The sequence below is a fragment of the Acipenser ruthenus genome, chromosome 26 (genome assembly GCF_902713425.1).
Source record: "Acipenser ruthenus chromosome 26, fAciRut3.2 maternal haplotype, whole genome shotgun sequence".
Classification (NCBI taxonomy): Eukaryota; Metazoa; Chordata; class Actinopteri; order Acipenseriformes; family Acipenseridae; genus Acipenser; species Acipenser ruthenus.
The window spans coordinates 11,821,711-11,847,583 of NC_081214.1; positions in this window are offsets into that span (position 1 = coordinate 11,821,711).

Consider the following 25,873-nt stretch of genomic DNA (forward strand, 5'->3'; position numbering starts at 1 on the left):
GAGGAGAGCTGGCCCTGTTCTTGCCCGCGGGCTAACCCACTTCGGTCGGAGTATCCTTGGACTTCTTTCGCTATCTCCCTATCCTGATATAGCTAGAGAGGGTTGAAGAAGTGAGTTAGTCAGTGGCCCGTACAGGGCGAGAACCGTGACAGAAACTGTTTATTTTATGTAAATATTGTAAATAAAAATGACTTGCCTGCAAACGTATTGAGTCTGTGCTAGTTGGTGGAACGGGAAAGAAACAGTTCAGCAGTACGTGTCTACTGGATTGTTTACAATATATATATATATATATATATATATATATATATATATATATATATATATATATATATATATATAAGCTTCTTACTTAGCTCTCTTTCTACCTGCGGAATGCTTTCATTGATGAGTACTGAATCCATCTGCGATGTGTTTGTTAAAAGTGGTTCAGAAATCTCAAACAATTCACTGAAATACATTATGGCAAATAGTTCATATTCAGCACCATCACTATGAACCGCAGCCTGACAGTTCATATTCAGCACCATCACTACATGAAGCACAGCCTGACAGTTCATATTCAGCACCATCGCTATGAAGCACAGCCTGACAGTTCATATTCAGCACCATCGCTATGAACCGCAGCCTGACAGTTCATATCACCATGTAACAATTTTTTTTTTTTTCGTTCCTGGGTAGTAAGTGTTATTTCCTAATTGCTTATGCCTCCAAAGTATAGAAAATGGCTATTATTCCCCACAAACTTTGCTTTCCCTAAGCTGTCCGAGGCAAAGGTCAAAGCCGGTGTCTTCGTCGGACCACAGATAAAGAAGATCTGGAGTGCAATGAATTCCCCAAGAAGCTCACTAGTAAGGAGAAAGCGGCTTGGAACAGCTTTGTCGCAGTGGTTCGGGGCTTCCTGGGCAATCACAAGGCCGAAAACTACGTGGAGCTGGTTGAGACTCTGGTGAAGAACTACGGCACAATGGGCTGTAGGATGTCCCTCAAAGTCCATATCCTTGATGCTCATCTTGATAAATTCAAGGAGAACATGGGAGCGTACTTGGAGGAGCAAGGCGAGCGCTTCCACCAGGATATACTGGACTTTGAACGCCGCTACCAAGGACAGTATAACGAGAACATGATGGGAGACTACATTTGGGGGCTGATTTGTGAAAGTGATTTAGAGTATAATCATAAATCTCGAAAAACTACTCACTTCTAAATCTTTTTTGTATTACTTTAGTATAAATACATGTTAATTTGGATTCATATGTTGTTTTTTTCTGACTTTGTGAACGAAAAGACAATTTTCGCCCGTTTTCTCATTGGAAATAGGTAAATTCTATACTTTTGAGGCATAAGCAATTAGGAAATAACACTTACTACCCAGGAACAAAAATTGTGTTACATAGTGTATTCAGCACCATCACTATGAACCGCAGCCTGACAGTTCATATTCAGCACCATCACTACATGAACCACAGCTTGACAGTTCATATTCAGCACCATCACTACATGAACCGCAGCCTGACAGTTCATATTCAGCACCATCACTTCATGAACTGCAGTCTGACAGTTCATATTCAGCACCATCACTATGAACCACAGCTTGACAGTTCATATTCAGAACCATCACTTCATGAATCGCAGCCTGACAGTTCATATTCAGCACCATCACTACATGAACTGCAGTCTGACAGTTCATATTCAGCACCATCACTATGAACCACAGCTTGACAGTTCATATTCAGAACCATCACTACATGAATCGCAGCCTGACAGTTCATATTCAGCACCATCACTTCATGAACCGCAGTCTGACAGTTCATATTCAGCACCATCACTATGAAGCACAGCCTGACAGTTCATCTGGGCACTTGCTTGTTATTTTAGGTTCATATGTGACTGTCATGCTTTGTTAATTATAGTCTACATTACGTGCACCACATTAAACCTACTGTAGCTCAGATGTCAGAGGGAGGTTAACCAGAAAAGATAGAGACGACAGAGACATGTGTAAAATGTTTCTATACTGTATAATGCCAGAATTAACTGAGCCGTTGTGTTTCCTGTGGAGGTAGGTTCTGATAAGGAGTGTGGCATCCTCTCGGTTGATATCAAAAGGATTAGCCATGCTAGTCAATGGAGTGTCCAAGAAATTGAGTTAAAAAGCTGATATCTTTATTATTATACAAGCTGAGCTGTTGATGTTTTTTTTTTTCATTAGGACCCAATAAACACAGGACAAGCAAGCATGGGACACAGCTGGTTAGGGGGGAATTATCCAACTGGTTGCCCCCGAGACCAATTTCCATTGGGTCGTACGGGACATTTCAAAAGGATTTGTCACGCTCGCTTTAAAAATATTCAAGTAACAATTTTAATCCAAAAAAGTGTGTGTTGCAAGGGGACACCTAAAAGACAAACTATTTTAAACACAGTTAGATTTTAATAAATGTAAATGCGGTTTGAGATTTAAATCCCTGCAGGAAGAGCTGTCAAGCAATGAAAAAAATGAATCGCAATTAATCTTGAGACTAAAAGAAATGTGCATGCAAGACTGCAGTATTAAACCCAGGCAGTGCACGTCTGTTTACACACACAAGAGTTTATTTATCTCACTTAAGGAATCTGTAGTAGTAAATCAAGTTCATTTAACTGCACGCGATAATGAACTGGCCTAATTAACTTAAATACCTCTACTAATTTCCTAAGGAGAATATATCTTAGAGCTGTGGTGGTGCAAGGAATTCAGATACCTGTGAGTGTATCTTGAAATACTGTGTTGTATAAACTGAAATATTGGTTCTGAGCAATATCTCCTATAAAATGCTTTAATTTGGTAATAGTAAATACATATGTTTTTGACACCCTGCCATCTTATTTACAGTAAGGTTAATCATTACTACCGAGCCCTAACCTTCATCTTTGATTCAGATTCTTTTATTTAAATCACACATGTCTCATCCTGTGTACTAATATCGCTCTGGGCAGAGAACATACAGCACAATTAGAATGTTACCAAAGCAACAACACTTTTTTATGTTTAACAATAGTACATGTTTGTGATTTTTAATAAGTTATAACATCGTGTATAGGGTGTCTGCTAAACTGCATCAGATGTCATATCTTCAAACAAAGAGACCTTGCATACAACATAATACCTTACAGCACAGAAATCTCAGGTGATAGGGGGAAGCAAGGGGACCTTTTAGGAAGGGGTTGCTATGCTGTACAGCACACATTAAGCTACAAGATACTGTCTCTAGTTACCCTATTCTCTAGCGGCTGGATTTAATACATTTTCACAGCCCAACTGTGTGACCCTGTGTAGGGTCGACAGGGTGATTACATATCTATTCGCACTGCAGCATTTCATTGGAAAGTTTGATGTAAAGCTCACTTTGGTGTCCAGAATAAATTAACCATTTCGCTTTCACATATCCATTTTACTTCATGTTTAAAGAACAATCAAACTGACATTACCCTTAGATCCCAAATGGATGCTTTATTTTGTTCTATTTACATTTTTGTATGAACAGGTAATTGATTGCATCCCTGTTAAAAAGTTGGGAGCTACAGTGTCCAGCACACTGTAATTTACAATATACCAAATAAGATGCTGAGTCCTAGATTCAAATATTCAACAGCTGAGTATGAAGAACTATTGCCAGCCAGCCAGCCAGAGTTTCCATAGAAACCAGTGTGTGGGTAGTGGGGAGTGAAGAGGGCAAAGATCCAATGAGTTAGAATCCTGTGAGTAGAGTAGAAGAGAATTCATATGTCATTTAATTAGTATTGGGAAGCAGAATTAAGTAGAAAAAAAAACAAGGTGCCTGGATTTATTTACATAGGTTTTTAAAATGAATTACCCAGGACTGTATCTAGCGAGCCAGATAACAGAGAGACCTGTCTTCCACTGGAGACAACTGTACAGACATGCTGCTGTATAACAAAACAATTATTTAAGCATGAATTACCTCTGTGTCGGTCTCTAACTGGTAGATAAGGACCTAAGGTGATGGTCTCATTATCTGCCAGTTAGAGGCCGACATGAAGGACATTAACGAGTAAGCAGCGACATTCCGAAGAATATAGCGTCACATGAGCCCACGGGCTGCTACAACTGTTTAAATAATGTACCTGTAATATACAGAGTCACACGAGCCCACGGGCTGCTACAACTGTTTAAATAATGTACCTGTAATATACAGAGTCACACGAGCCCACGGGCTGCTACAACTGTTTAAATAATGTACCTGTAATATATAGAGTCACAAATATAGGTGGTGAATCACCTGGATTACGTTTCGTGGTGGTGGTGGGGGGAGGGGGGTTCCACATGGCTGATATTTTTATTGTCCCATGTAGCAGAATAATTCATTTTCGGGGGGGGGGGGGGGGGTTCAAACCTCTAAAACCACCCCCCTAGTTACACCGATGAGAGCACTTGTTATAGTTTTTTTTTAGGGCTGTTAATTAATCGTAGTTAACTTCTGTGATTAACATGTTCATTTTTGGGTAGATTATTATTGACTCGGGAGGGCAAAGACGAACACACGCTGTTCTCCGAAGCGTGTGCCATCAGCTGACCACTCCTTTTTTCTCTGTAGGCCCACCATGCAGCCAACCCAGAGGTACAGCGTCAGAGGACAATGCATCTACTTACTCTTTAATCCTATTATAAACCATATTTGCAATTTTTAAGCTTTAAAAAACAGGCTTGAACAAAATAGTGTTCCGCTAAATAGAAACACTCATGTGATTAAGTGGATAATAATATAAAAAACAGAGCTATTGAGTCCTTAGATACCAACTTTTAACACACCAAATACTCTTCCTGTACACTTGTTTCATTAGAGCAGATTGATACTGCTTGTTTAAAACACAGCAATGAGGCTTTTTGTTTACAGTAGCGGGTGTTCACTGGTAGATAATGACATGAAATGCTGCCTCTTGATTGGCTGAGGTTGTGTCCAACGTTATATTAGGTTTATAATACCTCATAAATATGGCTTTATTTTTTTCACAGTAAAAAATGGCTTATTTCGCAGCATTTCAAGGTCTACAAATAGGTATTTCAAGACATTTCATGATAAACATAATATTTATAAAAGTAGAAGAAATAGCATTGTCCCATTCTACATTGATCATTTTCTGTATACAACAAATGTTCCTAAATATTAAAATGCTTACCTGAAACACTGCAAATGTTAAATTGTGGAATATTTCGTGTTTCCATGTTCATCTTTTCAAGACATTCTATTTTTACCATCAGTGAAAACAAAATGAAAATATAAATAACTGTCAAAATAACAAGAGACACCTGAAATGTCCTCTTCACGTACTGGACAGAGTGATCTTTAGCAGAAATATTTCCAATCTTTGATGCAGCTGGTGTCTTTTTCATTGAAGACATTTTAAAGACATTGTATAGCACTATGCAGTGTGCTCAATAAGTTACCGGAAGTTACAGCCTTACTCATAATGACAACAAGCTGTCACAGTTATTGCATTTCTTGGGCTTGTTAATTAACCAGTCAGTTTGAAAAGCACTGATACTTGTTGGAATCGGTTCATTTTGTTCCAGTGGAATCATCGTGTTTATACATGTAATGGGGTATACCCCACCCCTGTGTTTATTTGTATTATTAGTATTATTATTAGAACATAAGAAAGGTTACAAACGAGAGGAGGCCATTCGGCCCATCTTGCTCGTTTGGTTGTAGTAGCTTATTGATCCCAGAATCTCATCAAGCAGCTTCTTGAAGGATCCCAGGGTGTCAGCTTCAACAGCATTACTGGGGAGTTGGTTCCAGACTTCCACAATTCTCTGAGTAAAAAAGTGCCTCCTATTTTCTGCTCTGAATGCCCCTTTATCTAATTTCCATTTGTGACCCCTGGTCCTTGTTTCTTTTTTCAGGTCAAAAAAGTCCCCTGGGTTGACATTGTCTATACCTTTTAGGATTTTGAATGCTTGTCTCACACCACCTTGTAGTCTTCTTTGTTCAAGACTGAATAGATTCAATTCTTTTAGCCTGTCTGCATACGACATGCCTTTTAAACCCGGGAAAATTCTGGTTGCTCTTCTTTGCACTCTCTCTAGAGCAGCAATATCCTTTTTGTAACGAGGTGACCAGAACTGAACACAATATTCTAGGTGAGGTCTTACTAATGCATTGTAAAGTTTTAACATTACTTCCCTTGATTTAAATTCAACACTTCTCACAATATATCTGAGCATCTTGTTGGCCTTTTTAATAGCTTCCCCACTCCTGGACGTTATACTGTAGATCTGTCACCGCTTCAATCCGCTATGTGCTCCTGGACGTTATACTGTGGAGGACCTGTCACCGCTTCAATCTGCTATGTGCTCCTGGACGTTTGCAGCAAAGGTCACATGACAGTCCTCAGATCGCGCCAAATTACCGAAATATCCAGTGACACAAGAGTTTTGTCAAACAAAAACATAATGCATTATTTTATTATTTATTCTTTCAGCTCGGGTGCTTATTATCCCAGCAGCAAAAGGAAACTTGACTTTATTTCCCTGGAAAGTTGGCTGCAGTAGAGTTACACTCAAACACGCATACCAAACAACACAATCAGTCGGTCGTTATTGCTTATATAGTGCTTTCCGTGATAAATCCCCTCAAAGCGCTTTGCAGATCAAAATAACATGTAGAATATTCAAAACAATTTAGAGAAATAGTAAAAGATAAAATACCCCTCTAAATTACATACATTAAAATAATAAACATGTCATTGTAATTCTTACTTTATAAAGCAGTTACAAAAATAAGTAGTATACAAAAAATAAAAATAAGTAGTATAAAATAGGATGATACATTTTCCCTTTAAAATACACAAGGTAAATTATAAAAATGTGTTTTTAATCTTACTTTAAAAGCTGTGAGAAATGGTGCCTCCCTTAATGACAATGACATGACAACCTGCAACAATCGTATTAAGAGACCAATTAAAGATTTTAAACAGCTGCTAGTTTTTTTTTAAAGTAGTTTTTATTATGCTTGATGGATGCATCCTGATCTCTTCTACCTCTCAGCACTGTTATAGATCAGCAAGGACCAAGCAGCCTACAGCATGGTTCATGTTGTCAGTGTCTTGATTAGAAAAACGCAAAAGGGTTTTGCCCGAGATACATTTGAAATGGCCCAAAGCCCCGACTCAAACTGCCAGTGACATTTCTCCAGTTAGCTGTCGTTCGCTGAAGGTTGCCACACCAATACATATGTTTGTCTCCTTGTTTCTGACTAGCTTTACTTTGTCCTTGGCATTCATTAAAATAAATGCATTTGTGTGACGTTAATGTTTTGTGCAGACTTTCTGACATGAGGGGTGTCTATCTGAAAGGGACTAAGCAGGAATGATAAATGAACACTTTCTAGGTCACTGCATTTTTGTTTTTAATTCTGGTTATAAATGAGAATTCTGTCGATGAGTCAGTGTCTGCCGTGGCAACCTGAAGATGGGCTGCGGAATTCACTGCAAACCATTCAATTGAATTGAAATCTCACTCCTTAACCCTCTATTCCATTGTAAGATATTAAGACTGTTGCACTCACTATAGTACAGGCAGTCCACTGCTTCAGATGGGTCTAGCACAGCAATCTAAGCAGACTGTTACAGTTAAATCCAATACAGATGTCATTCTGTATTGTAACGCTTGAAATGTTTTTGCTTACGATTGTAAGTCGCCCTGGATAAGGGCGTCTGCTAAGAAATAAATAATAATAATAATAATAATGTCAATACATTGAGTTAGTAACCAGACAGACCCCTTCGTTGATGTTGTGTAGCTGTTATAAATCAAGTATCCTTTTTTTTTGTTTCATTTGCTGAAGTAAAATACAACCCGATTGCCCCCTACTCTGTGCCAAAGTGCTGAATTTAAAGCTGAAAATAAAAACATCTTCTTAAAATTCAAAATATAACCTGACTGTTTAACCCGAAGATCAGAATAGCTCATTATAATTATGCATGTGTGACGGGGTACGCCCCGCTCCTGTGTGTGTGTGTGTATTATTTTATAATACATGGATGAAGGCTGTATTTGCATCCTGAGCCATTCAAAAAAAAAGGCAATTCCTCTAGAGGAAAATATACTTGAACTTTGACCCATTTGACTCCTCGAGACCTCTTCAAATTGAAACACATAATGTCTCATTTTCAATTGCTCTACAACACCCACAGCAGATAAATGTTCATTAATGAGCAACAAAATGGGAATATGTTAAAAAAAAAATCCATTTGATATAAAGCTGGTACATTCGTATCTCAGAGAAACTAGAGGGGAACGGGAAATTAAAGACATTCCTGACAATGATTTTCAACAATTCAATCACTCGACAACACCCACAATTTGTGTTTTAAGGCACTTTGAACAAATCTGTCTCTACAGTATAACGTCGAGGAGCACATAGCAGATTGAAGCGGTGACAGGTCCTCCACAGTATAACGTCCAGGAGCACATTGCGGATTGAAATGGTGACAGATCATCTACAGTATAACGTCCAGGAGCACATAGTGGATTGAAACGGTGACAGATCATCTAAAGTATAATGTCCAGGAGCACATAGCGGATTGAAATGGTGACAGATCATCTACAGTATACTGTCCAGGAGCACATAGCGGATTGAAACGATGACAGATCATCTACAGTATACTGTCCAGGAGCACATAGCGGATTGAAACGATGACAGATCATCTACAGTATACTGTCCAGGAGCACATAGCGGATTGAAACGATGACAGATCATCTACAGTATACTGTCCAGGAGCACATAGCGGATTGAAACGATGACAGATCATCTACAGTATAACATCCAGGAGCACATAGCGGATTGAAATGGTGACAGATGATCTACAGTATAACGTCCAGGAGCACATAGCGGATTGAAACGGTGACAGATCATCTACAGTATAATGTCCAGGAGCACATTGCGGATTGAAACGGTGACAGATCATCTACAGTATAACGTCCAGGAGCACATAGCGGATTGAAATGGTGACAGATCATCTACAGTATAACATCCAGGAGCACATAGCGGATTGAAATGGTGACAGATGATCTACAGTATAACGTCCAGGAGCACATAGCAGATTGAAATGGTGACAGTGACTCTCATCGCTCCAGACTTCACTAAGAGATTCATCCTCCACACCGGTGCGTCGGATGTCAGTTCGGATGCAGTCTTGTTCCAAACAGCAGATGGAGTAGAAGACCCCATCCTGTATCTCAGTAAAAAGATGCTCCCTCGGAAGCGCAACTACTCTGTGGTTGAAAAGGAGTGTTTGGCCATCAAATGGGCTGCTCACTGTTTACGATACTACCTGCTGGGACATTCATTTGATCTCGTCACAGACCACGCCCCACTCAAGTGGTTAAGCACAATGAAGGATAGCAATGATATCTGGCATTGCAGCCCTTCATGTACCACATGGTACACCGATGCGGGGAAAATGCAGATTATTTTTCCCAGGAGGGGGGAGTAATGGGAAAAGTAGATTTAGCCGAGTGCTCCTTCAGCTCCACTCTGAGTGGTGGGATATGTGACAGAGACAGAATGATTCTTGGTGATAAATCTCCCTCCCGACCTGTGAGGAAGCTGTGTAAAGGGAACAGAGTGCCCTAGACTGGATGTCCTGACAATTCATTCCCAGGGTTAGGCGGAAGTCGGCCATCTAGAAAGGGAACGGCGCTACAGTACACTAAATCAATTCGTGGTGTGACATCACCGACCCGGAAGTAGATAGACACAGACACAGACAGCACTGGGGTATGAAAGCGCTACGGCACGTTTTAATTATAAATAAAAGAGTTAAACAGCTAACACAATTTGCAAAAGAAAACGGCATATTGGCCAAAATAGACAGACAAACCTAAACCCTAACTAAAACAAGTATCGTGCTGGTATTGAACCAACATGAGTAGCAATTGTTTTCTTTTAGTGTTGATTCTCAGCTCCGTCTCTCTCCTGTTCTTTCTCCCTGAACACACTCCACCTTGCTCAGTCAAAGCTGCACGTTTTTATATAGATGTGACTGTCCTCAAACTGGCAATCAATTAGCCAGTGTGAAGACAGCCACATGGAACGATAAGAATCACAGGAGGCTGTGTGGTCCAGTGGTTAAAGAAAAGGGCTTGTAACCAGGAGGTCCCCCGTTCAAATCCCACCTCAGCCACTGACTCATTGTGTGACCCTGAGCAAGTCACTTAACCTCCTTGTGCTCCGTCTTTCGGGTGAGACGTAGTTGTAAGTGACTCTGCAGCTGATGCATAGTTCACACACCCTAGTCTCTGTAAGTCACCTTGGATAAAGGTGTCTGCTAAATAAACAAATAATAATAATAAGAAGAAGAATAAGTTGTTATCACCCACCACCAACACTACTGCACGCACCCGGACTGGTGTATTGTATTGTATTGTGGGGTGGATAATGTGTACTATTATTTGGTTTGCAAAACCAGTTATTATTGTTTCCTGCCGTGCTCTACACATTGGTGTGTATTGCTGGGGGATTGTTTGGTCACCAGATCAGGATACAATTAAAAACTGTTCCAAACTGGATTATAACTCTGTGTTTCATTGCTGCACTGCATCACCCCTACACCTGCACGTACCACTTACCACTTTGCCACACTATTTTATACAGAGAATCGTGGGAATCTGGAACCAACTCCCCAATAATGTTGCTGGGATCCTTCAAGAAGCTGCTTGATGAGATTCTGGGATCAATAAGCTACGAACAACCAAATGAGGAAAATTGGGTTAATGGCTTCCTCTCGTTTGTAAACTTTCTTATGTTCTTATTCGTGAATTGAAAGCAGACTAGTTTCCCACATATGAGGGAGGATTCATGGAACAGCCAAACACTGCACTGCACTGGCACTTGAGGGAGGGGCTTCAGGAGAAGCTGACCAGTAATTTCTGAGACTGTTTTCACACCGATACTGCTAATCGGCATAATTTCCCTGGATTGTAAACCAGCATTACATGATATGTGGACTAAACGACTTCTGTGTCAGTTTGTGCAGTACCACAGTCCTTCCTGTCCGCGGCGAGCACAATAGAATTCTATGCCGAACCTGACCTTGTTTAAAATACCAACAGCTGTGTCAGAAGAGAGCAAGAGAGATTTTAATTTTGTTTTAAATATGTTTCTGAAATCGGAGGGTAATGGTGAGATGTATCTGTTGTGTTGAATTTAAAAATTGCATGCTAGTCAGTTTTATAAGGAGATATTTAGTTTAATAAGTAGATGCCGCTGCTGCATATACATGCTGAGTGAGACTTGCGTGGTGATTTCTCAAATGGCTTTTGAATAAAGTGTTACTGCTACTGCTTACCTCAGAGTTTTCTTTGTTCTGTTCTCTGACTAAATAAACACCACAGTATTTATTTTGCCCATTTTTCTGTAATTCTTAGTGACAGAGATGAACAAAACAGATTGTTGAGTGATTTAAATGCTGTTTCAGTTGTATGTTCACATTTTTACCTACAGAAACAGTGTTTAGATAATTGTTACTATTAAAGCGTAGTAATATTAATAGATCAGGTAAGTAAGTTGGTCTGTGATGTCATAGCCGTGCGTTAAGATAATTATTACTGCATGGTCATGTGATATTGTTCAGCCAACCACAGCACTTAATTTATCCAAGCCATTTTAGCAATACCATACAGGGCACCGTGGTGATTGAAGTTCTGCGCTGGTGATGACATCATAATCGAAAGGAATAGAAAAAAAAACATGCACGATAAAAAATAACCAAACCACCAAAGACAGTATTTACCCAAGATGCTTTCAAAACAAGCCAACTTTGGCTGGAAAACTAACTAGGGGGAAAGCGAGATGCATGCAATGAACAAAAAAAATGTGAATTTGTATAATTTTTGTTAAAGAAAATCTGTATTTTACTGGCGTTTCGGTACTTTCAGATTTAGGACTACATCACTGTGCATGAATGCATGCCTTATACATGTGAGCAACATTATTTGTTACAAGGGAACATGGAATGAATACGGGTAATTAAATCCACATGAATTAACAGGGCTGAATTCAAAATGAATTACTGCAGAACTCAGAGGAAGTGCAGAAGACATTCAGGTGTTATTCCTGTGGGATTCTGTGGTGTTCCTGTGGTGTTACACTTGAATGTAATAACATGTATCATATATATTTTATAAAACTCTGGAATTGTATTAGACATTTGGGAACAGAAGGGGATAATTTATACTGTATGTATATATATATATATATATATATATACAAGCTTGCGATTGATTTTTTACCGATAAAATCTGAAGCATTTTAATATACCAAGATTTCTATAGGCAGGTGAGTTAACCAGTTAAAATTTATAACTGTATATGTACAAATGTTATGCTTGAATCAAAGTACCAAATGTTCCAGTTTCAAATCGAAATGGCATTAATTATTTTGTGCTTATTAGCATATGGGAAGTCTCACATTGTATTAATTGAGCAAATCTGTATTAATAAACTGAGAAACGCAAAAGTTATTATATATTTTTTTGGTTTATGAAAAATTGCTGTATTGTCTGTGAACCAATTGTATCCCTATTAAATCCTATTAGTGATGGAAATATGGTAATTAGAGCTCATAAGCATGTCCATCTGAGCTTAATTAGAACTAGCTGAGATTAATGGAATCCTTTCTCTGGTGCTCCGCTCCCTCTCCAACACACACACACACACACACACACACACACACACACACACACACACACACACACACACGCATACATAAATACACACACAAACACACACACATATACATAAGAACATAAGAACATAAGAAAGTTTACAAACGAGAGGAGGCCGTTCAGCCAATCTTGCTTGTTTGGTTGTTAGTAGCTTATTGATCCCAGAATCTCATCAAGCAGCTTCTTGAAGGAACCCAGGGTGTCAGCTTCAACAACATTACTGGGGAGTTGGTTCCAGACCCTCACAATTCTCTGTGTAAAAAAGTGCCTCCTATTTTCTGTTCTGAATGCCCCTTTATCTAATCCCCATTTGTGACCCCTGGTCCTTGTTTCTTTTTTCAGGTCAAAAAAGTCCCCTGGGTCAACATTGTCTATACCTTTTAGGATTTTGAATGTTTGAATCAGATCGCCACGTAGTCTTCTTTGTTCAAGACTGAATAGATTCAATTCTTTTAGCCTGTCTGCATACGACATGCCTTTTAAACCCAGGATAATTCTGGTTGCTCTTCTTTGCACTCTTTCTTGAACAGCAATATACTTTTTGTAACGAGGTGACCAAAAATGAACACAATATTCTAGGTGAGGTCTTACTTATGCATTGTAAAGTTTTAACATTAGTTCCCTTGATTTAAATTCAACACTTCTCACAATATATCTGAGCATCTTGTTGGCCTTTTTAATAGCTTCCCCACATTGTCTAGATAAAGACATTTCTGAGAACATAAACTCCTAGGTCTTTTTCATAGTTCCCTTCTTAAATCTCAGTATCTCCCTGTCACAAAGACGGCCGGAGTGTGTGGCGTCAGACCAGAAGCAGGAACTAAACAGACAGAGAGGTGTGGTTTGGTGAAGCTGAGCGAATGGTTTCGCTCAGCATTTAATAAACAGCACAGAAAAGAAAAGGTTTGAAACAAAAACACAGGACACGGCACTTGCGCCAAAATAAATAGATAAACAAAACGTACTAAACACTTAACAAACGGTGCACGGAGACAAACAAACACAGTGAGTACAAAACACTTATTATTATTACTTATTTTAACTCCTTTCTCTCTCCCGTTCTCCACTCTCGAACACCCAACCCCGACTGAAAGAAACGTGCATCTATATATACTGTTGTGCTGGGATTCAATTACTAATTAATTATTCACTTGAATCCCAGCACGTGAATTAATTCTGTGCAACCCCGTGCTCACATATTACATTTAACCAGCACGTGAAGTGATTTGTGCCCTCCTCGTGCCTAAATACAAATCTATACTTTTTAAATACACGTGAAACACAGACCCGTTTATATCCTGTGTACCAATGACTATACACCAACATTAACACATGCACGCAACATACAACACATAATATGCACACAGGGGCGGGGCACATTGCCACATATACCCCCCCCTGTGCAAAGCACACATGGCCTCAACGGCCACCTCCAGGACAAAGTCCAGGACAAAGTCTCGGGCTGGGAAGGTAGGCTTCAGTGGGCCCATGGCTGGCCATGCTGTCAGCAGATGTGCTGACAGCTCCCAGACTGACTCCTTCAGCCAGGGCAGTCCTGGCAGCAGAAAGGCTGCTTGGGGAATGGTCTCCTGACCTCCCCTCTTCTTCGTAGCCGGCAGCTCCCTCTTCCGGGGCTCCGGCCACAGTACTTCCGGCAGCAAAGAAGCTGCAGTGGGAGCAGGTCTCCGGACCTCCCCCACAATCTCCGGCAGCGAAACTGCTGCAGTGGGAGCAGGTCTCTGGACCTCCCCCACGATCTCCGGCAGCGAAACTGCTGCAGTGGGAGCAGGTCTCCTGACCTCCCCCACGATCTCCGGCAGCGAAACTGCTGCTGGGGTTGGTGGTCTCCAGACCTCCTCCCCCTTCCTCGTGGCCGACAGCTCCCCTTTCTGGGGCTCCGGCCACCGTACTGCTTGTTTGTGGTGGAGGTACGGGAAGCAGAGACAGCTCCTGCTGTTCTGCTTCTGGCAGTGGCGGAGGCAGAGGCAGCTCCTGCTCCTCTGCTCCTGGCGGTGGTGGAGGCAGAGGCAGCTCCTGCTCCTCTGCTCCTAGTGGAGGAAGCGGTGGAGGTGGCGGAGGCAGAGGCAGCTCCTGCTGCTCTGCTCCTTGCGGTGGAGGCAGAGGCCATGGGGCTGATGCTGGCCACTCAGAGGGAGGCTGTGGCGGTGCTGGCTCCCTCTGCTGTGGCGGCTGGGCTGGTGTGCGCCGTGCTCCCTTCAGCAGCATAAATAGAGGCTGCTGGGGGACACCAGCATCCTGCCCTTCTCCCCCCCAGAAAAATTCAGGGGGTAGAGCCTGTAATTCCTCCCCTTCTGGCTCTTGGGACGGCAGCGATGGCTCCTCCCCCTTTAGCTCTCGGGATGGCAGCAGCAGGTGAACCAACAGGCATGCTTCCTCTGCTGGTGTAGATGGGGACAGCAGGCATTGTTCTTCTGCTGGTGGAGGTGGATCCAGCAGGTATTCTCCCTCTGCTGGCAGCTTGGGTCCTAGGGCTGTGGAAGCCCCGACTTCCCTCTCTTCGGGCTGTGGACGCACCGACTCATCCCTTTTGGGCTGTGGACGCACCGACTCCTCCCTTTTGGGCTGTGGACGCACCGACTCCCCCCTCTTGGGCGTAGGACGTTCGGGCTCCCCCCACTCAGGCGTAGGACGTTCGGGCTCCCCCCACTCAGGCGTAGGACGTTCGGGCTCCTCCCACTCAGGCGTAGGACGTTCGGGCTCCTCCCACTCAGGCGTAGGACGTTCGGGCTCCTCCCACTCAGGCGTAGGACGTTCGGGCTCCTCCCACTCAGGCGTAGGACGTTCGGGCTCCTCCCACTCAGGCGTAGGACGTTCAGGCTCCTCCCGCTTGGGCTGTGGATGCTCTGGCTCCTCCCGCTTGGGCTGTGGTCGCTTTGGCTCCTCCTGCTTGGACTGTGGACGCTCAGGCTCCTCCCGCTTGGGCTGTGGAGGCAAAACCAGAAGGCATTTTTCCTCTGCTGGTGGAGACGGGGACAGCAGGCATTCTTCCTCTGCTGGTGGACCTGCTACCTGGGCTGCTGTTCCACTTATAACTGCCTCCAGTTAGCTGAGGACCAACTCCACACCTTCCTCCCAGGTGCTTAGAGTGTGTTCCCTTGCATACGCCTCCCATCGCTCTCTGTCCATCAACCGCAGGAACCGGATGGCTACTGGTATAGACTGGGCCTCCAGCCCAGCATTTTCCAGGATCCAGTCCCGCACTTTGATGGCGTCTTCTGCCATTTTTATTTATTTTTTTTCCTCTTTTTTTTTTTTTTTTTTTTTTTTTTTTAATCCAAAAATGCGGTTCCTGCTCTGGCCTGAGTCCTGGAGGCGCTGTAGATCCCACGCAGGACACCACGTGTCACAAAGACGGCCGGAGTGGGTGGCGTCAGACCAGAAGCAGGAAATAAACAGACAGAGAGGTGTGGTTTGGTGAAGCTGAGCGAATGGTTTCGCTCAGCATTTAATAAACAGCACAGAAAAGAAAAGGTTTGAAACAAAAACACAGGACACGGCACTTGCGCCAAATAAATAGACAAACAAAACGTACTAAACACTTAACAAACGGTGCACGGAGACAAACAAACACAGTGAGTACAAAACACTGTGCAACCCCGTGCCCACATATTACATTTAACCAGCACGTGAAGTGATTTGTGCCCTCCTCGTGCCTAAATACAAATCTACACTTTTTAAATACACATGAAACACAGACCCATTTATATCCCGTGTACCAATGACTATACACCAACATTAACACACACACGCAACATACAACACATAATATGCACACAGGGGCGGGGCACATTGCCACACTCCCATATGATATTTATAATGCACATTTTTATTGCCTGCATGCAATACTTTACACTTTTCTCTATTAAATGTCATTTGCCATGTGTCTGCCCAGTTCTGAATGCTGTCTAGATCATTTTGAATGACCTTTGCTGCTGCAACAGTGTTTGCCACTCCTCCTATTTTTGTGTCGTCTGCAAATTTAACAAGTTTGCTTACTATACCAGAATGTAAATCATTAATGTAGATTAGGAATAGCAGAGGACCTAATACTGATCCCTGTGGTACACCACTGGCTACGTCACTCCATTTTGAGGTTTCTCCTCTAATCAGTATTTTCTGTTTTCTATCTGTTAACCACTCCCTAACCCATGTGCATGCATTTCCTTGATTCCCTACCACGTTCAGTTTGAGAATTAATCTTTTATGCGGACTTTGTCAAAAGCTTTCTTACATACACACACACACACACACACATACCCGCAGACACGCTCACGCACATGCACACACACACACACACACACATACCCGCAGACAATTGCTACTTTACACAACACTGTGTGTGTCAGTTAAATTAGCATTTTATGGGGATAATTATGAGATCTTAAGAAATGCTCACTGTAAGCACTATACAATGCATTAAATATAATGGCTGTAATTACACAATAGTTTTCATGTTATTTCAACATAAGTAGGTAATACGTACAGTATAATGACCCTATAATGACACTGCAGTTTCCAAACGATTCCTTTTGAATTACTATATAGTAAGTTCCCTGAAAGCATTACCCTGTATTTTGGCATGTTGCTTTTAGTGTCCTCCCCTTTTTCTCTTCCTAATCAAAGGCATGCCAACCCTGTCTGCTCTGGTAAAGATTCCAATGCTGTCATGGGAACTGCTTTAAAACTCTTAAGGGAAGAGCTTAAGGATGGCTTAAGGGAACTGAAACAGACTCGGGTGAGTAAATAATGATACCACTTGAACATAATAGATACCGCCCTGTCTCTGTATACCTTAATGCTGCTCATTAATGCCACACTAATTTGTGGTCATTTTTTAGCATTCATACATTCTGTAGCACTTAACCAGGAGGCTTCAATTAGGATTTGTTGTAGTATACTGCAGCATACGTGATTTTCAGAGTATAATGTGCACAGTTACATATAATCCAGGATGATGAAGTGGGGTGCATGGAATGCATCCAATTTACAACGTTTCCCATGAACACGCAACACACACGGGAGCACATCACATGTCATGCGCACAGTTCCATGCCTGTGTGTACGGTGCCAGAGCACAGCTATGATGAAACTTCATTAATACTGAAGAATACAGGCTAGAATAAACACATGTATTTTAAGGGATGTTTTATTTTTGCTAATAATACCATATTACTTACAATTGCTGTCCTGTGCATCACAGTGATAACACTAGGAATATATGTTTTACAGTATATTTAACATACAACTAGATATGCTAAGTTAAAATGCATCAACTAAAATATATTTCACAGTATATATTTGTTACCAATAAATAAATTATATGATTACTTTTCACAAGTTTTTAAAAAGGAGGATATGGACAACATGCCCCACATGTCGACCTGTTCCTATCCAGTTTTAAACAACTTTAGCATATCAGATACAGAAGTGTTAAAGGAACTAGGAGCTCTTAAAATAAACAAATCCCCTGGGCTGGATGAGATCCTCCAAATAGTACTCAAAGAAATGAAAGAAGTTATTTACAAACTGCTAACCAAGATCATGCAACAGTCTCTGACACAGGAGTTGTACTGACAGACTGGAAAATTGCAAAACGTAATACCGATCCACAAAAAGGGAAACAAAACTGAACCAGGTAACTACAGACCAATAAGCCTGACTTCTATGATATGTAAACTTATGGAAACTATATAATAAGATCTAAAATGGAAAATTACCTATATGGTAACAATATTCTGGGAGACAGTCAGCATGGTTTTAGGAAAGGGAGATCGTGTCTAACTAACCTGCTTGATTTTTTTGAGGATGCAACATCGACAATGGATAATTGCAAAGCATACAACATGGTTTATTTAGATTTCCAGAAAGCTTTTGAGAAACCTCAAAATGGAGCGAGGTAACCAGTGGTGTACCACAGGGATCAGTATTAGGTCCTCTGCTATTCCTAATCTACATTAATGATTTAGATTCTGGTATATTAAGCAAACTTGTTAAATTTGCAGATGACACAAAAATAGGAGGAGTGGCAAACACTGTTGCAGCAGCAAAGGTCATTCAAAATGATCTAGACAGCATTCAGAACTGGACAGACACATGGCAAATGACATTTAATAGAGAAAAGTGTAAGGTACTGCACGCAGGCAATAAAAATGTGCATTATTAATATCATATGGGAGATACTGAAATTGAAGAAGGGAACTATGAAAAAGACCTAGGAGTTTATGTTGACTATCATCTAGACAATGTGGGGAAGCTATAAAAAAGATGCTCGGATATATTGTGAAAAGTGTTGAATTTAAATCAAGGGAAGTAATGATAAAACTTTACAATGCATTAGTAAGACCTCACCGAGGATATTGTGTTCATTTTTGGTCAGCTCGTTATAAAAAGGATATTACTGCTCTAGAAAGAGTGCAAAGAAGAGCAACCAGAATTATCCCGTGTTCAAAAGGCATGTCGTATGCAGACAGGCTAAAATAATTGAATCTATTCAGTCTTGAACAAAGAAGACTACGTGGTGATCTGATTCAAGCATTCAAAATTCTAAAAGGTATTGACAATGTCGACCCAAGGGACTTTTTCGACCTGGAAAAAGAAACAAGGACCAGGGGTCCCAAAAGGAGATTAGATAAAGGGGCATTCAGAACAGAAAATAGGAGTCACTTTTTTTACACAGAGAATTGTGAGGGTCTGGAACCAACTCCCCAGTAATGTTGTTAAAGCTGACACCCTGAGATCCTTCAAGAAGCTGCTTGATGAGATTCTTGGATCAATAAGCTACTAACAACCAAACGAGCAAGATGGGCCGAATGGCCTCCTCTCGTTTGTAAACTTTCTTATGTTCTTATGTTCTAACATAAAACAAGTGATTTTTACTACCTTTGGTTACATTACCCAGGGCCAGCATCAAAACTGGAGTGACCCGGGCGAGTGCCCCGATGCCAGAAAGGCCCCCCCCCACACACACACACACACAGAAATGAAATATAAATGTACTATTTATGTGCCAGCTATGCTACTCAAGCAGCCTTTAGAGCTAGACACGTTTAGTTTTCACTAAACTAAACTGTATGCGTGCAGTGCAGTGAAACTTTTCAGATCTCCCCTTTTTTCTTTTCTGTTTTCCTGCTTGCGCCTCTTCTCACTCCCTATTGGCTTCCATCCTCCCCAGTTCTTCATAAAGCCGAAAGCTATACAATTATACAAATGTGACAATTAAAGATATTTCCGTCATACTTTTCATCAGTCAAGACTTTCAGTTGACAAGCTGTTTGTCGAGCCTCATTATCATAACGCCTAAACACCTATTATAATTATACGATTTTAAACCATCAAAAATTATTCAAAATGCATTCTTATTCAAAATGCATTTTGAATGCAAAATTATTCAAAAACCATAAAAAATAAAACCTGCGGAACCTCTGGAACTTCCAAATAAAAAGAAACACAAATATGGATGTCAAAAACAGAAGGAAAAGACTACAAAAAAAAGAAAATCTAAAACAAAACTGCAATAAGTATGCTGTCAAATTTTCTATGTACATTTAAAAATGATTATTTCTGTAAAGTGTGTGTTCTGTTTTCTGTTAATTGTGTACTAAATAGGCTACAGTAAAAAAAGAAAATGCGCTAAAATCATTTAGTTAATTAAAAATAATCTTTTACTATTCACACTACAGTAGTGTGTAAAATGTAGTAGCATGATTGATGTTGTGTTACAGGTAGGCTAAAGTGAAGAGAAAGCGTGATACAGGTGTTCATTTGATTTTACTTACAATTTTTTTTTTTTTTTTTTTTTTAATCGGACAACTTATGTCTCCAGACATGTTTGGTTTAGCGAGGAACTACTGATTATGAAAACCTTTTTGATAGAAACATATTTTTGATTTGGGGATGAAGGTGTGTGTGTGGGGGGGGGGGGTCCCACTAAGGTCCATTGCCAGGGGCCCACAAAACCCTGGCGCCAGTCCTAACGTTACCTCAGGTACTGGTACAGCATGTGTCGTGACAGCTTGTTCGGGAGTTTATTTATTCCTTCCAGTATTCATTTAGAGTGTGGTACCTTTCAAAACACTCCTCCAAACAGAGGCCTGGCTAAAGGGACAGCGTGGACAGTAGTACCATGTATTCCTCCATATGCCCTTGCGGGAACATACACTGCACCTTTTATGTGGCTTGTCTTTTTCCCCGGACTGTGGAGCGTTCAAATAAAATGCTGTTCACAAGCCTTGCCACTATCTCCGATCTTTCAGTCTCTGGTATTTATTGTGTATCAAACACAAGGCTGGAGAATACAGAGGTCTGAAATTCCAGAAATGTGAGCTGATTCTCTGATGCTGCACTGAGGTACACTACGTAGGCGTTGTACAATGAGATCTGGATCATGTACATGCCAAGCTTCTTGTACCATTCCATGGTCTTCCTTGCAGCATTGCATGGCCCCAGCATCTGGTCTGACCTATCCACGCCTCCCATGTGTATTTTTGTATTTATTACACTTTGTATGACCTTCCATCCTAGAACTACCATTGCTGGTACCCTAGTGGTGGCCACCTAACATTGCAACTGCCTGTTAATTATTAAAACGAACTGATGGATTTTCAAAATACCTAGAACCGCCATGTGGGTCACTTTGACCCATACATTTTTAAACTGCTTCGTTATGAAAATGAAAGACATACTATCAGATACAACTGAAAAGGTTTATTCATGAACATCACATCTAACATCTGCATCACAGAAACACTGTATTTAAATGGACAATTAGACATAAAAGGCTTTATACTTAAAATTAGTGCATATACAGCACGACTGCAAACAGTGAAAAAATATAATAAAATACAAATTTCAAAAGAAACGGGTATGTACATATACCCGTGTACAGGTGTAAACGGGTATATGTACACACAAAACTATAAAACCAAAATCATTGTTTCTAATACTACATAAAAAAAATATAACATTACTTCTGGTATGACGGCTGCATTGTACTCTATGGAGCGTATGCGTCTGCCAGCCTGTGCCTGCATCCAGGAGCTGTGTTGTAAACACAGACGCAGTTCCATTGAATACTATTGTGTAAACACGTGTAAACTAGTGCAAACCTGTAAAACCACAAAGTGTTTTTTTTTCTAATAGTAATATAAAAAAAGAATATATAACATACGTTTCATATTAGGCACATAAGTTGTTGTCCTACCTGTCATTTCAGTTTGCTGTATGCATCCAAGTGCAGCTTGCCGTATTCCAATCAAAATGACTACTTTCAAGATTAAATATTTCCTTCTGATATATTCCCAGTTGTGGAACAAAACAAAGGATTGTTGTCTCCCAGGTACATTGAAAAATAAGCAACTAGGCTTTCACTGAGTTTGCATCTTGACAAATCCACAATCATAGCAATCTCTGTCTCGTAGTCAGTCTACAAACAAAGAAAGGCTTGAAATAACAAAACACGTGTGTTAAGAGGAGGAGGTGTGTCTTGTTTGCTGCATTTACAAAAAAAAATAGAATATCTTACATTATATTTCAATAACATTTGTGGGGACCCTCTTAAGCACCCCATTTTCTCCTTCCCATATGATGGCAGACACAGAATGGTCATTATATCATTGTGAAAGGTAAACTCTATAACACTCCCATTGTTTTAGCTAATGTATATGCTCCAAATTGGGATGACAGTGCTCTTTGCCAGATTTCTCTACTTTACCTAACCTTCATACTCATCTGTTAATATTAGGTGGTGACATGAATTGCGTTTTACAACCTGCATTAGATTGTTCTTCTCCTAAACCAGCTTCTGTTTCCAAATCTGCTGATACAATACAATGACTTATCTGGACACTTACAGGGTATCTGATCCCTGGCGCTTTTTATTTCCTAATTCTAGACAGCATTCTTTTCTCACCTGTACATCACACATATTCTCATTGTGATGGGCACCATTACATGCCCTGCCACATGGGCTTCGCCGCAGGACTCTCGCCGCAGGACTCTCGCCGCAGGACTCTCGCCGCAGGACTCTCGCCGCAGGACTCTCGCCGCAGGACAATCGGACCTTGATAAAGTAATTTCAGGAGACCGCAGACTTACCTGCATTCCAGTAACACATCTATCACAGTCCTGATCTTTCAGGAGACCGCAGACTTACCTGTATTCCAGTAACACATCTATCACAGTCCTCATCTTTCAGGAGGCCGCAGACTTACCTGTATTCCAGTAACACATCTATCACAGTCCTCATTTTTCAGGAGACCGCAGACTCACCTGTATTCCTGTAACAAATCTATCACAGTCCTTCACTTAACAAGCCTGAAATTGTACACATTTTTAATGAAGAGTTTCATAAATGTTACAGTACAAGAGTGTTGCAAAGTGGTTAACAGTGTGCAGGTGCAGGTGATCAATAATTAGACAAACAACGATAATCCATGTGCAATGAAGGTTTAATTGTATAATCCAATGCCTGATGGCTAACAGCAGTAAACAATAACAATGTTAATGAAGCAATACAGCGATGTGTATTGCTTATTTATAATCCGTGGCTTTGCCCCTAAATAATAACAGTCCCGTTTCAGTTCGCCCACACGTAACACATACACAAACACTAACACCAGTCCACAGTGCGTGCTCTAGTGCTCGTGGTGAATACAGTTCTTTAGTGACAACAAAAGTGTAGTGTTGTTGATCCAGGTTTAGTGCTGGGCTTTGGCGACAACTCCGGATCGTGTTACACGTCCAAATAATTACAAACAGTATTATTAACAACAAATAAAAACAAATAAAACACTCACATTTCACAGCACAGGTTCTCCTTCTGGTCATTTAACGTAACATTCACAAAAGAACAGATCACATCACTACGTCCCCTTTTTATAATGTCACCCATGACCCCTTGGTCAACGAGCGCATCCGCTCCTCCAATCCACGGATGCCACGCCGTTTCCTGTCTGGGTCATTGGTTTCGTGTACTGTAGCTCTGCTCCCTTTCTAGATGGCCGACTTCCTCCTAACCCTGGGAATAACCTGTCATGCCATTTAGTCCAGGGTATTCTGTTCCCTTTATGCAGCTGCCTCGCAGGTTAGGAGGGAGATCTAATACCAAGAATCATTCGATCTCTGTCACAAAGAGTCACAGAGGTCATACAAAGAGCGAACACAGAAGATGACAAGAGAACACACACGCTTGACCGTGGTGGCAGTAACTCTCCCATGGTCACCTTCTTGAACATTTGTATACACTTTGTACCTCTGGCTGCTGCCAAGCATGACAAGCAGCTCCATTTGTACCTGGAGATTTGTTGTCCTGCCATTAAGCAGACCATTAATTTCCCCCCTGATTCTCAGAGATAAGCAAGTTTGATCTGAATCTTTATTAGAATAGAGTGGTCAGCCTGGCCCTGCCATTCCCTGTCAACAGTCAGTAATCAGCCCGAGGAACATGACTGAGCACCTCTACGTGCTTTTCCAATGTGACAAGCACTCTGAGATGGAAATGTACCAGACTCTTGATTATGACAATGATGGCTGGATTGATGAGCCTTTTAGACAAATGACTGGATCACTGATCATGTTCCCATTCCTCTGTTGTGCAGTCATGAGAAGCCGTAATACCATGACTGGTGTTTAATGAAACGGTCACTACTGAAGCGTTCTGGATGTCAACGTAATTAAGTCATTTACTAGTCCTGATTAACAACCAGATTGTATTTACAAGCACACAAGGGGTGTCATTTACAACCACGAAGACATGAAGTAATATCAAGATGAGATTCTGTTGAACCCATTTTAGAAGCGTATTTGACCATTCAGAAACAATTTAGTAGAAACCATCTGGTTGGAAATTAAGTTATTTTCCATGATAATGAGTTCGTCACACATGGCAAAGCTACAAAATATATTTAAATGATTGACAGCCAAAAGGTTTTATAAGAACAAGCAAACTTCTCACTGGTTTTATTGGGATGAAATCTTTTGGTTCTTTGCTTGTCACACTTTAATTAGCTATATTAATGTATTTCCTGCAAGATTTTAAAATATTGGTTTCACTCCTTTAAGCAATATTGTATTACACAGCTCTTTAAGCCTCTAATAAGAAAAAACAAGCAATGAATGAGAAGACCTTGATCACACTAAGCAGAATCAGACAATGAGTGATAAAGTCCTACAACCAGGAGAGATGAAAATGGTTTCCCAATCTTTCTGATTTCTCATGCTTTCCCAAACTAAACCAGTAGATTGTATCCTGTAGATAATGATTATGCTAAATACCCTTGCAGGAGTGTGCTCTAGCTCTCTCTCTGACCTGGTTTCTTCACTGTTAATCCAACGGGGCTACCGATTTATTTATTGATCTCGACTGCAGGTTGAGACTCAGTCCAAGTTCTTTATGAAGTTGTGTACCTGTTGGAGACGGGGTGAGTTAGGTTGATGAACAGAACAACTGAGAGCAAACCCTATTAGGTGGCATGTGTTTAAGCAGAATGCTGTTGTACTAAACACTGGACACCCCAGTTAAAGCCTGTGCATTGCATATGTTCATCGTAAAGCTTGATGTGGCTGTGCTCAGGGGATCAGATCGAATCAGGGGTTGTCTGAGTGCGCTGTGTGAAAGTACGGTGAACTCTCAGTCAACCCGAGTGGAAACTTGGGAGGATGCTGAAGTGAAGTCATTTTCTTTTGTTTTCTCTCATTGTAAACAGCAAAAAAAACCAAACAAACATTGAAATGCCTTTGAAGACACTGATCGTATGATGGTTTAAAGGGCTTGCTGTTTGAGTGTTATATTCAATTTGTACTCATTTCTTTGAAAAGATCAAAAACATTATTTTAAACATTACTCTTTATTAACCAATAGGTATATAGATAGAAAAATAGATAGATAGATAGATAGATAGATAGATAGATAGATAGATAGATAGATAGATAGATAGATAGATAGATAAGTGATATTACTTTAACATGCACTTGTGCAATGTATAATTGTTGTTACCTTTACTCATTTGACCTATCACTGACTGTGCGGTGGCTTGTTACTAGAGTACATTGTTGTTTTGCAGAACAGTGTATTTGCCTAAGGCATGAACAGAAAACTATTAGACTGCCATGATCTGGGGGGGGG